Genomic DNA, 14040 nt, shown 5'->3' with positions numbered 1-14040 from the left:
AGCAAGGACAAAATGTGGGGAGAAGGTTCCAACCACATCAAAAATCAAGAAAAAAGTTAAAAGGAAGGAGAACTCAGGAGATGTTATGAATGGAAGTGTTAGAATTCAAAAAGAAGGTACAAAAACTAGCATAAGGGCACTTTATCTGAATGCTCGTAGCATTCGAAACAAGGTAAATGAGTTGACAGCGCAAATCATTGCGAATGAGTATGATTTGGTGGCCATTACAGAGACATGGGTGCAGGATGGTCACGACTGGGAGTCGAATATCCAGGGGTATCAAACGGTTCAGAGGGACCGACAGGAAGGTAAGGGAGGTGGTGTAGCTCTGATATTTAAGGATGATCACAGTAAGAGTTTTAACAACTCCAGGTTAAAATCCAACTGGTTTATTTGGTAGCAAATGTCATTAGCTTTTAGTATTTGCTACCAAATAAACCTGTTGGACTTTAACCTGGTGTTGTTAAAACTCTGACTGTGTTTACCCCAGTCCAACGCCGGCATCTCCATATCATTTAAGGATGATCTCAGGGCAGTAGTGAGAGATGATATAGGTTCTATGGAAAAAAAGATTGAATCCATTTGGGTGGAAATTAGAAATAGTAAGGAGAAAAAGTCACTGATAGGCGTTGTCTATAGGCCACCAAATAATGACATCATGGTGGGGCGAGGAATAAACAAAGAAATAACTGATGTATGTAAAAATGGGACAGCAATTATCATGGGGGATTTTAATCTACATATCAATTGGTCAAACCAGGTCAGTCAGGGCAGCCTTGAGGAGGAGTTCACAGAATGTATCCGCGATAGCTGGATTGCTGCCTGTGCCACGAGACAGTGAGGGAAGGAACGGAATAAGGTGGAGGATAAATGCGTGGCTGAGGGATTGGAGCAGGGGTCAGGGATTCAGGTTCCTGGATCATTGGGACTTCTTTAGGGGTAGGTGCGATCTGTACAAAAAGGACAGGTTTCACTTAAATCCCAGGGGGACCAATATCCTGGCGGGAAAGTTTGCTAAGGCTACTGGGGAATGTTTAAACTAGAATGGCTGCAGGGTGGGAATCAAAATGAGGTGACTGGGAGAGAGGAGGTTAGCTAAAAAATAAAAGGGGCTCGTAGACAGTGTGAGAGGGAGGATACACAGGTGACGGAGAAGGGGAGCGCTCAGACCGAAGGGTTGAGATGTGTGTATTTTAACGCAAGGAGTGTAGTGAACAAAATGGATGAGCTTAGAGCGTGGATCACTACTTGGAAGTGTGATGTGGTGGCCATTACAGAGACTTGGTTATCTCAAGGACAGGACTGGATACTTCAAGTGCCGGGTTTCAGATGTTTCAGGAGGGACAGGGAAGGAGGCAAAAGAGGTGGGGGAGTGGCACTGTTGATCAGGGATAGTGTCATGGTTGTAGAAAAGATGGATGCCACAGAGGGATTATCTACGGAATCTCTGTGGGTGGAGGTTCACAACAGGAAGGGGTCAATAACTTTACTGGCTGTTTTCTATAGGCCTCCCAATAGTAGCAGGGATGTGGAGGGGCAGATTGGGAAGCAGATCCTGGAGAGATGTGATAATAACAGAGTGGTCGTGATGGGAGATTTTAATTTCCCAAATATCGATTGGAATATCCCTAGGGTAAGGGGTTTAGATGGGGAGGAGTTTGTTAGGTGTGTTCAGGAGGGCTTCCTGACACAGTATGTGGATAAGCCTACAAGAGGAGAGGCTGTACTTGATTTGGTATTAGGGAATGAACCTGGGCAGGTGTCAGATCTCTCAGTGGGAGAGCATTTTGGGGATAGTGATCATAACTCTATCCCCTTTACATTAGCATTGGAGAGAGATAGGATCAGTCAAGCTAGGAAAGTGTTTATTTGGAGTAAGGGCAATTATGAGGCTATTAGGTAGGAAATTAGAGGCATAAATTGGAGGGAGGTTTTCTCAGGGAAATATACAGATGAAATGATTTGTCACATTTGTCCGGGTGGGATGTACCCCAGGTTACTGTGGGAGACGAGGGAAGAGATTGCAGAGCCTCTGGCGATGATCTTTGCGTTGTCGATGGAGACGGGAGAGGTGCCGGAGGATTGGAGGATTGCGGTTGTGGTTCCTATTTTCAATTAGGGGAATAAGGATTGCCCATGAAATTACCGACCGGTGAGTCTAACCTCAGTGGTTGGTAAGCTGATGGAGAAGATCCTGAGGGACAAGATTTATGAGCATTTAGAGAGGTTTAGTATGCTCAAGAATACTCAGCATGGCTTTGTCAAAGGCAGATCGTGCCTTACGAGCCTGGTGGAGTTCTTTGAAAATGTGACTAAACACATTGACGAAGGGAAAGCGGTAGATGTGGTTTATATGGATTTTAGCAAGGCGTTCGATAAGGTCCCCCATGCAAGACTTCTAGAAAAACTGAGAGGGCATGGGATCCAAGGGGTTGCTGCCCTGTGGATCCAGAACTGGCTTTCCCAAAGGAGGCAGAGAGTGGGTACAGATGGGTTTTTTTCTAAATGGAGGTCGGTCACCAGTGGTGTGCCCCAGGGATCTGTTGTGGGACCCTTGCTGTTTGTCATTTTCATAAATGACTTGGATGAGGAAGTGGAGGGATGGGTTGGTAAGTTTGCCGACGACACGAAGGTTGGTGGCGTTGTGGATAGTCTGGAGGGATGTCAGAAGTTACAGAGGGACATAGATAGGATGCAAGATAGGGCAGAGAAGTGGCAGATGGACTTCAACCCAGATAAATGCGTAGTGGTCCATTTTGGCAGGTCAAATGGGATGAAGGAGTACAATATAAAGGGTAAGACTCTTAGTACTGTAGAGGATCAGAAGGACCTTGGGGTCCGGGTCCATAGGACTCTAAAATCGGCCCCGCAGGTGGAGGCGGTGGTTAAGAAGGGATTGAGTTTAGGAGTCTGGGGATAATGATGCAGCTATATAAGACCCTCGTCAGACCCACTTGGAGTACTGTGCTCAGTTCTGGTTGCCTCATTACAGGAAGGATGTGGAAAAGATTGAAAGGGTGCAGAGGTGATTGACAAGGATGTTGCCTGGATTGAGTGGCATGCCTTATGAGGATAGGCTGAGGGAGCTCAGTCTTTTCTCCTTGGAGAGACGTAGGATGAGAGGAGACCTAATAGAGGTATATAAGATGTTGAGAGGCATAGATCGGGTGGACTCTCAGAGGCTTTTTCCCAGGGTGGAAATGGCTGCTACGTGAGGACACAGGTTTAAGGTGCTCGGGTGTAGGTACAGGGGAAATGTTAGGGGGAAGTTTTTCACACAGAGGGTGGTGGGCGAGTGGAATCGGCTGCCGACAGTGGTGGTGGAGGCAAACTCAATAGGGTCTTTTGAGAGACTCCTGGATGAGTACATGGGACTTAATAGGATGGAGGGTTATAGGTAGGCCTAAAAGGTAGGGATATGTTCGGCACAATTTGTGGGGCCGAAGGGCCTGTTTTGTGCTGTAGTTTTCTATGTTTCTATGTCTGGAGCTCTACACAGCAACGTTCCAATGAGACAGGGGAGTTATGGTAGGTCACGGGAACCATGGTGCATGAAAGCTGTAAAGAATTTAGTCAAGAAGAAAAGAAAAGCCTACAAAAGGTTCAGGGAGCTAGGTAATGTTAGAAATCTAGAAGAGTATACAACTACTAGTAGGAAGGAACTTAAGAGGGAAATTAGAAGAGCAAGAAGGGGTCATGAGAAGGCCTTGGCAGACAGGATAAAGGAAAACCCCAAGGCATTCTACAAGTATGTTAAGAGCAAGAGGATAAGATGTGAAGGAGTAGGACCTATCAAATGTGATGGTGGGAAAGTCTGTATAGAACCGGTAGAAATGGCAGAGGTACTCAATGAATACTTTGCTTCAGTATTCACAGTGGAAAAGGATCTTGGTGGTTGCAGCGCAGACTTGCAGTGGACTGAGAAGATTGAGCATGTGGACATTAGGAAAGAGGATGTGTTGGAGTTTTTGAAAAGCATCCGGTTAGATAAATCGCCGGGACCGGATCGGATGTACCCCAGGTTACTATGGGAGCGAGGGAAGAGATTGTTGAGCCTCTGGCGATGATCTTTGCGTCATCAATGGAGACGGGAGAAGTTCCGGGGAATTGGAGGATTGCGGATGTGGTTCTGTTATTCAAGAAAGGGAGAAGAGGTAGCCCAGGAAATTATAGACCAGTGAGTCTAACTTCAGTGGTTGGTAGGTTGATAGAGAAGATCCTGAGAGGCAGGATTTATGAACATCTGGAGAGGAATTGTATGATCAGAAATAGCCAGCACGGCTTTGTCCAAGGCAGATCATGCCTTATGAGCCTAATTGAATTTTTTGAAGATGTAACTAGACACATAGATGAGGAAAGAGCGGTAGATGTAGTTTATATGGATTTCAGCAAGGCGTTTGATAAGGTGCCCCATGCAAGGCTGATTGAGAAAGTGAAGGGGCATGGGATACAAGGGGACATTGCTTTGTGGATTCAGAACTGGCTTGCCCACAGAAGGCAAAGAGTGGTTGTAGATGGGTCTTTTTCAGCATGGAGGTCGGTCACCAGTGGAGTGCCCCAGGGATCAGTTCTGGGACCCTTGCTCTTTGTGATTTTTATAAATGACCTGGATGAGGAAGTAAAGGTCGGTGGGGTTGTGGATAGTGTAGAGGGATGTCAGCAGTTGCAACGAGACATAGATAAGATGCAAGACTGGGTGGAGAAGTGGCAGATGGACATCAACCCAGATAAGTGTGTGGTGGTTCATTTTGGCAGGTCGAAAAGGATGAAAGAATATAATATTAAGGGTAAGACGCTTGGCAGTGTGGAAGATCAGAAGGATCTTGGGGTCTGGGTTCATAGGACGCTCAAAGCAGCGTCACAGGTGGAGACTGTGGTTAAGAAGGCGTATGGAATACTGGCCTTCATCAATAGAGGAATTGAGTTTAGAAATCAGGAGATAATGCTGCAGCTGTATAGGACCCTGGTCAGACCCCACCTGGAGTACTGTGCCCAGTTCTGGTCGCCTCATTACAGAAAGGATGTGGAAGCCATAGAAAGGGTGCAGAGGAGATTTACAAGGATGTTGCCTGGATTAGGTGGCATGCCTTACGAGGGTAGATTGAGAGAGCGAGGTCTTTCCTCCTTGGAGAGGCGAAGGATGAGAGGTGACCTGGTAGAGGTGTATAAGGTATTGATGGAGTGGATTCTCAGAGGCTTTTACCCAGGGCTGAAATGGTTGCCACAAGAGGTCACAGGTTTAGGGTGCTGGGGAGTAGGTACAGAGGCGATGTTAGGGGTAAGTTTTTCACTCAGAGGGTGGTGGGTGCGTGGAATCGACTGCTGGTAGTGGTGGTGGAGGCGGATTCGATAGGGTCTTTTAAGAGACTTTTGGATAAGTTCATGGAAGTTAGTAAGATAGAGGGTTATAGGTAGGCCTAGTAATCGCTAAGGTAGGGACATGTTCGGCGCAACTTGTGGACCGAAGGGCCTGTTTGTGCTGTAGCGTTTCTATGTTCTATGTTCTATAGCTTCCTTGAACAGTATGTAATGGAACCGACAAGGGAGCCAGCTATCCTAGATCTGGTCCTGTGTAATGAGACGGGAATAATTAATGATCTTGCAGTTAGGGATCCTCTTGGAAGAAGTGATCACAGTATGGTTGAATTTAAAATACAGATGGAGCGTGAGAAGGTAAAATCCAATACCAGTGTCTTGTGCTTAAACAAAGGAGACTATAAAGGGATGAGGGAGGAGTTGGCTAAGGTAGACTGGGAGCAAAAACTTTATGATGGGACAATTGAGGAACAGTGGAGGACTTTCAAAGCGATCTTTCACAGTGCTCAGCAAAAGTATATACCAGTGATAAGGAAGGACTGTAGAAAAAGAGATAATCCGTCATGGATATCTAAGGAAGCAAAGGAGGGTATCAAATTGAAAGAAAATGCATACAAAGTGGCAAAGATTAGTGGGAACCTAGAGGATTGGGAGATCTTTAAAGGTCAGCAGAAAGCCACGAAAAAAGCTATAAAGAAAGGTAAGATGGATTATGAGAATAAACTAGCTCAGAATATAAAAACAGATAGCAAAAATTTTGACAAATATATAAAACGAAAGAGTGGCGAAAGTAAACATTGGTCCTTTAGAGGATGAGAAGGGGGATGTAATAACTGGAAATGAGAAAATGGCTGAGGCATTGAACAGGTATTTTGTGTCGGCCTTCACAGTGGAAGACACAAATAACATGCCAAAAATTGATGACAGGAAGGCTATGGCAGGTGAGGACCTAGAAACTATCATTATCACGAAAGAGGTAGTATTGGGCAAGTTAATGGGGCTAAAGAACAAAGAAAATTACAGCACTGGAACAGGCCCTTCGGCCCTCCAAGCCTGCACTGACCATGCTGCCCGACTTAACTAAAACCCTCTACCCTTCTGGGGACCATATCCCTCTATTCTCATCCTATTCAGGTACTTGTCAAGACGCCCCTTAAAAGTCACTACCGTATCCGCTTCCACTACCTCCCCCGGCAACGGGTTCCAGGCACCCACTACTCTCTGTGTAAAAAAATCTGCCTCGTACATCTCCTTTAAACCTTGCCCCTCGCACCTTAAACCTATGCCCCCTAGTAATTGACTCTTCCACCCTGGCAAAAAGCTTCTGACTATCCACTCTGTCCATGCCTCTCATAATCTTGTAGACTTCTATCAGTTCTCCCCTCAACCTCCGTCGCTCCAGTGAGAACAAACCAAGTTTCTTCAACCTCTCCCCATAGCTAATGCCCTCCATACCAGGCAACATCCTGGTAAATCTTTTCTGTACCCTCTGCAAAGCCTCCACATCCTTCTGGTAGTGTGGCGACCAGAATTGAACACTATATTCTAAGTGCGGCCTAACTAATGTTCTATAAAGCTGCAATGTGACTTGCCAATTTTTAAACTCAATACCCCGGCCGATGAAGGCAAGCATACCGTATGCCTTCTTGACTACCTTCTCCACCTGCATTGCCACTTTCAGTGACCTGTGTACCAGTACACCCAAATCCCTTTGCCTATCAATACTCTTAATGATTCTGCCATTTACTGTATATTTCCTATCTGTATTAGACCTTCCAAAATGCATAACCTCACATTTGTGCGGATTAAACTCCATCTGCCATCTCTCCGCCCAAGTCTCCAACTGATCTCTATCGTGCTGCATCCTCTGATGGTCCTCATCGCTATCTGCAAATCCACCAACCTTTGTGTCGTCCGCAAACTTACTAATCAATCCAGTTACATTTTCCTCCAAATCATTTATATATATTACAAAAAGCAAAGGTCCCAACACTGATCCCTGAGGAACACCACTTGTCACAGCCCTCCATTCAGAAACGCACCTTCCACTGCTACCCTCTGTCTTCTTTGACCAAGCCAGTTTTGTATCCACCTTGCCAGCTCACCTCTGATCCCATGCGACTTCACCTTCTGCACCAGTCTGCCATGAGGGACCTTGTCAAAGGCCTTACTGAAGTCCATGTAGACAACATCCACTGCCCTACCCTCATCAATCATCTTCGTCACTTCCTTGAAAAACTCGATCAAGTTCATGAGACACGACCTCCCCTTCACAAAACCATGTTGCCTCTCACTAATACGTCCACTTATTTCCAAGTGGGAATAAATCCTGTCTCGAAGAATCCTCTCCAATAATTTCCCCACCACTGATGTAAGGCTCACCGGCCTGTAATTACCTGGATTACTTTTGCAACCCTTCTTAAACAAAAGAACAACATTAGCTATTCTCCAATCCTCTGGGACCTCCCCTGTAAGAAGTTTCACAACACCAGGTTAAAGTCCAACAGGTTTATTTGGTAGCAAAAGCCACAAGCTTTCGGAGCCTTAAGCTCCTTCTTCAGGTGAGTGGGAATTCTGTTCACAAACAGGGCATATAAAGACACAAACTCAAGTTGAGCATCTGCTCAATTTCTACTCAATTTCTACTCAAGCATCTGCCCCCAATCTACATTCTTCAGTTCCTGCCTAATATTGTTGTAATTACCCTTCCCCCAATTTGGCACCTTAACTTGAGGACTACACTTATCTTTATCCATCAGTACCTTAAAGCTTACTGAATGTTGGTCACTGTTCCCGAACTGCTCCCCTACTGAAAAGTCGACCACCTGGCCGGGCTCATTCCCCAATACCAGGTCTAGTACGGCCCCTTCCCTAGTTGGACTATCTACATACTGTTACAAGAAGCCCTCCTGGATGCTCCTTACAAACTCTGCCCCATCTACGCCCCTAGCACTAAGCGAGTCCCAGTCAATATCGGGGAAATTAAAATCTCCCACCACAACAACCCTGTTACTTTTACACCTTGCCAGAGAGAGAGAAGAAGATTAAGAGGTGACTTAATAGAGGCATACAAGATGATCAGAGGATTAGACAGGGTGGATAGTGAGAGCCTTTTTCCTCGGATGGTGTTGGCTAGCACGAGGGGACATAGCTTTAAATTGAGGGGTGAGAGATAGAGGACAGATGTTAGAGGTAGGTTCTTTACTCAGAGAGTAGTAAGGACGTGGAATGCCCTGCCTGCAGCAGTAGTGGACTCGTCAACATTAAGAGCATTCAAATGGTTATTGGATAAACATATGGATGATATTGGAATAGTGTAGATTAGAGGGGGTTTAGATTGGTTTCACTGGTCGGCGCAACATTGAGGGCCGAAGGGCCTGTACTGTGCTGTAATGTTCTATGTTCTATATTGCCTCGCTGTATGAGCCCTCTGAGGTGTCCTCCCGGAGTACAGCTGTGATATTCTCCTTAACCAGTAGTGCAACTCCCTCACCCCTTTTACATTCCCCTCTATCCCGCCTGGAACATCTGTATCCTGGAATATTAAGCTGCCAATCCTGTTCTTCCCTGAACCAAGTCTCTGTCATGGCAACAACATCATCGTTCCTGGTACTAATCCAAGCTCTGAGTTCATCCGCCTTACCTGTTACACTTTTCGCATTGAAACAAATGCACTTCAGTCCACCAGACCCTCTCTGATTAGCAATCCCACCCTGCCTGCTGTTTCTCTGAGTCTTACTGGCCCTACTCTCTGGTTCCCCTTCAGCTAATTCACCTTTGCTTTGGTTCCCACCCCCCTGCCAAACTAATTTAAATCCTCCCGTGTGACACTAGCAAACCTCCCGGCCAAAATATTTGTGCCGTTCCAGTTTAGATGCAACCCATCCTTCTTGTACAGGCCCCATCTGCCCTGGAAGAGACCCCAATGGTCCAGATATCTGAAACTCTCCCTCCTACTCCAGCTGTTTAGCCACGTGTTGAGCTGCACTATCTTCCTATTCCTAGCCTCACTGGCACGTGGCACAGGGAGTAATCCTGAGATTACAACCCTAGAAGTCCTGCTTTTTAACTTTCTACCTAACTCCCTAAACTTCTGCTGCAGGACCTCATCACTCATCCTGCCTATGTCGTTAGTACCAATATGTAACACGACCTCTGGCTGTTCACCCTCTCCCTCCAGAATGCTTTCTGCCCGTTCAGCGACATCCTGGACTCTGGCACCAGGGAGGAAACAAAGCATCCTGGAGTCTCTATCACGACCTCAGAAACGCCTACCTGCACCCCTAACTATAGAGTCCCCTATAAATATTGCTCTAGTGCTCTTTGTCCCTCCCTGCTTAACAACAGAGCCAGCCGTGGTATCACTGCTTTGGCTGCTGCTGCTGTTATTTCCTGATAGCCCATCTCCCCCAACGGTATCCAAAATGCTATACTTGTTAGAGAGGGGGATGACCACAGGGGATTCCTACACTGACTGCCAGCCCCTTCTGGCTGTCACCCATCTATCAGCCTGCACCTGGGGTGTGACCACATCTCTAAAGCTTCTAACTGTAACGCTTTCCACCTCCTTCATGCTCCTAAGTGCATCCAACTGCTGCTCCAACCTATCCGGGTCACGGGCTCAAGGTGAGAGGGGCGAAGTATAACTCAGATATCAGCGGGATGTTTTTTACACAGAGGGTGGTGGGGGCCTGGAATGCGCTGCCAAGTAGGGTGGTGGAGGCAGGCATGCTGACATCATTTAAGACTTACCTGGATAGTCACATGAGCAGCCTGGGAATGGAGGGATACAAACGATTGGTCTAGTTGGACCAAGGAGCGGCACAGGCTTGGAGGGCCGAAGGGCCTGTTTCCTGTGCTGTACTGTTCTTTGTTAGTTCTTCAGTTTATTCAAAACTGCCAGGACAACCTCCCTCCGAACATCTATTTCCTCCAGCCTATTAGCCTGTAACACCTTCTCTGCCTCAAAAAGCCTGTATCACACTCTCATCCTCAAAAACATGGTCCCTCTCCTTGGTGAACGCTGAAGAAAAGTATTCATTCATCACCTCGCCTATCTCTACTGACTCCATACACAAGTTCCCACTACTGTCCTTGACCGGCCCTAACCTCACCCTGGTCATTCTTTTATTCCTCACATGAGAGTAAAAAGCCTTGGGGTTTTCCTTGATCCAACCCGCCAAGGACTTCTCGTCTCCCCTCCCAGCTCTCCTAAGCCCCTTTTTCAGCTCATTCCTTGCTAACTTGTAACCCTCAATCGAGCCATCTGAACCTTGTTTCCTCATCCCTACATACGCTTCCCTCTTCCTTTTCACAAGACATTCCACCTCTTTCGTGAACCATGGTTCCCTCACTCGGCCATTTCCTCCCTGCCTGACAGGGACATACCTATCAAGGACATCCAGTATTTGTTCCATGAAAAAGTTCCACTTTTCATTTGTGCCTTTCCCTGACAGTTTCTGTTCCCAACTTATGCCCCCTAATTCTTGCCTAATCGCATCATAATTACCTCTCCCCCAATTGTAAACCTTGCCCTGCCGTACGGCCCTATCCCTCTCCATTGCAATAACAAAAGACACCGAATTGTGGTCACTATCTCCAAAGTGCTCTCCCACAACCAAATCTAACACTTGGCCCGGTTCATTTCCCAGTACCAAATCCAATGTGGCCTCACCTCTTGTCGGCCTATCCACATATTGTGTCAGGAAACCCTCCTGCACACACGGCACAAAAACTGCCCCATCCGAACTATTTGACCTACAAAGGTTCCAATCAATATTTAGAAAGTTAAAGTCCCCCATGACAACTACCCTGTGACCCCCACACATATCCATAATCTGCTTAGCAATTTCTTCCTCCACATCTCTATTACTATTTGGGGGCCTATAGTAAACTCCTAACAACGTGACCGCTCCTTTCCTATTTCTAACCTCAGCCCATATTACCTCAGATCCCCCTCGAAGTGCCTTTCCGCAGCCGTTAAACTATACTTGATTAACAATGCTACTCCTCCACCTCTTTTGCCAGCTTCCCTACACTTACTGAAACATCTATACCCCGGAATGTCCAACAACCATTCCTGTCCTTGTTCTACCCACGTCTCTGTAATGGCCACAACATCGTAGTCCCAAGTACCAATCCACGCCCCAAGTTCATCTACCTTGTTCCGGATGCTCCTTGCATTGAAGTAGACACACTTCAACCCACCTTCCTGTCTACCGGTACCCACCCTTGACCCTGATACCTTCCCCAATACCTCACCACCCTCAACACTGACTTCTGGACTACAACTCCTTTTCCCACTCCCCTGACAAATTAGTTTAAACCCACCTGAAGAGCCGTATCAAATTTCCCTCCCGGGATATTGGTGCCCCTCTGGTTCAGGTGCACCCCGTCCTGTTTGTACAGGTCCCACCTTCCCCAGAATGTGTTCCAATTATCCACGTAGCTGAAACCCTCCCCCCCTACACCATCCCTGCAACCACATGTTTAACTGCACTCTCTCCCTGTTCCTCAACTCGCTATCACGTGGCACCGGCAACGTACCAGAGATGACCACATGTTTTGTCTTGGCTCTCAGCTTCCAGCCCAGCTCCCTATCTGAGTTGGAACGTTTGCACAATGTCCATCATCTCTCATTGAGGGACGGTTGCCCACACCTTGATAATTTAATTTGAAGTAGTTAGAGTCAGAGGTTTACAGCATGGAAACAGGCCCTTCGGCCCAACTTGTCCATGCCGCCCTTTTTTTTTTAACCCGAAGCAAGTCCCAGTTGCCCGCATTTGGTCCATATCCCTCTATACCCACCTTACCCATGTAACTGTCTAAATGCTTTTTAAAAGATAAAATTGTATCCCCCTCTACTCGTACCTCTGGCAGCTTGTTCCAGACACTCACCACCCTCTGTGCGAAAAAATGCCCCTCTGGACACTTTTATATCTCTCCCCTCTCACCTTAAACCTATGCCCTCTAGTTTTAGACTCCCCTACCTTTGGGAAAAGATATTGACTATCTAGCTGATCTATACCCCTCATTATTTTATAGACCTCTATAAGATCACCCCTCAGCCTTCTACGCTCCAAAGAAAAAAGTCCCAGTCCATCCAGCCTCTCCTTATAACTCAAACCATCAAGTCCTGGCAGCATCCTAGTAAATCTTTTCTGCACTCTTTCTAGTTTAATAATATCTTTGCTATAATAGGGTGACCAGAACTGTACACAGTATTCCAAGTGTGGCCTTACCAATGTCTTGTACAACTTCAACATGATGTCCCAACTCCTGTATTCAATGTTCTGACTGATGAAACCAAACATGCTGAATGCCTTCTTCACCACTCTGTCCACCTGTGACTCCACTTTCAAGGAGCTATGAACATGTACCCCTTGATCTCTTTGTTCTGTAACTCTCCCCAATGCCCTACCATTAACTGAGTAAGTCCTGCCCTGGTTCAATCTACCAAAATGCATCATCTCGCATTTATCTAAATTAAACTCCATCTGCCATTCATCAGCCCACTGGCTCAATTGATCAAGATCCCGTTGCAATTGGAGATAACTTTCTTCACTGTCCACTATGCCACCAACCTTGGTGTCATCTGCAAACTTACTAACCATGCCTCCTATATTCTCATCCGAATCATTAATATAAATGACAAATAACAGTGGACCCAGCACCGATCCCGGAGGCACACCGCTAGTCACAGTCCTCCAGTTTGAAAAATAACTCTCTATAACCACCCTCTGGCCAATTTTGTATCAAAGAACAAAGAAAATTACAGCACAGGAACAGGCCCTTCGGCCCGCCAAACCTGCACCGACCATGCCACCTGACTTAACTAAAAACCCCTACCCTTCCGGGGACCAAATCCCTCTATTCCCATCCTATTCATGTATTTGTCAAGACACCCCTTAAAAGTGACTATCGTATCTGCTTCCACTACCTCCCCCGGCAATGAGTTCCAGCACCCACCAGTCGCTGTGTAAAAAATCTGCCTTGTACATCTCCTTTAAACCTTGCCCCTCGCACCTTAAACCTGTGCCCCCAAGTAATTGATTCTTCCACCCTGGGAAAAAGCTTCTGACTATCCACTCTGTCCATGCCCCTTATAATCTTGTAGATTTCTATCAGGTCACCCCTCAACATCTGTCGTTCCAATGAGAACAAACCAATTTTCTCCAACCTCTTCTCACAGCTGATGCCCTCCATACCAGGCCTTGTATTCTTTCCTTTCCTAATTGTTTTGTGACTTATTTCAACCTTTTTGAGTTTCCATTTCTCATCCTCTCCTTTGTTGTACATAGAATAATAGAATCATGGAATCCCAACAGTACAGAAGAAGGCTATTTGGCCCATTGAGTCTGTACTGACCACAATCCCACCAAGGCCCTATTCCCGTAACCCCACACATTTATCCTGCTAATCCCCCTGACACCAATGGACAATTTAGCATGGCCAATCAACCTAACCCACACATCTTTGGACTGTGGCAGGAAATCCACACAGACATGGCGAGAAAGTGCAAACTCCACACAGACAGTGACCCGAGGCTGGAATTGAACCTGGGACCCTGGTGCTGTGAGGCAGCAGTGCTAACCACTGTGCCACCATGCCGCCCTTACATGTACTTGGTCAATGCCCTTTTCTTTAGTTTCAGTTTTACCCTGATCTCTTTATTCCACATGGTGTTTCATTATTGGTCACATTGTTAGAATCATAGAATCCCTT

This window comes from Mustelus asterias, chromosome 11 (genome assembly GCF_964213995.1).
Source record: "Mustelus asterias chromosome 11, sMusAst1.hap1.1, whole genome shotgun sequence".
NCBI classification, from domain to species: domain Eukaryota; kingdom Metazoa; phylum Chordata; class Chondrichthyes; order Carcharhiniformes; family Triakidae; genus Mustelus; species Mustelus asterias.
The sequence above is the reverse complement of the archived record's forward strand: the minus strand, read 5'-3'. Positions refer to the sequence as shown.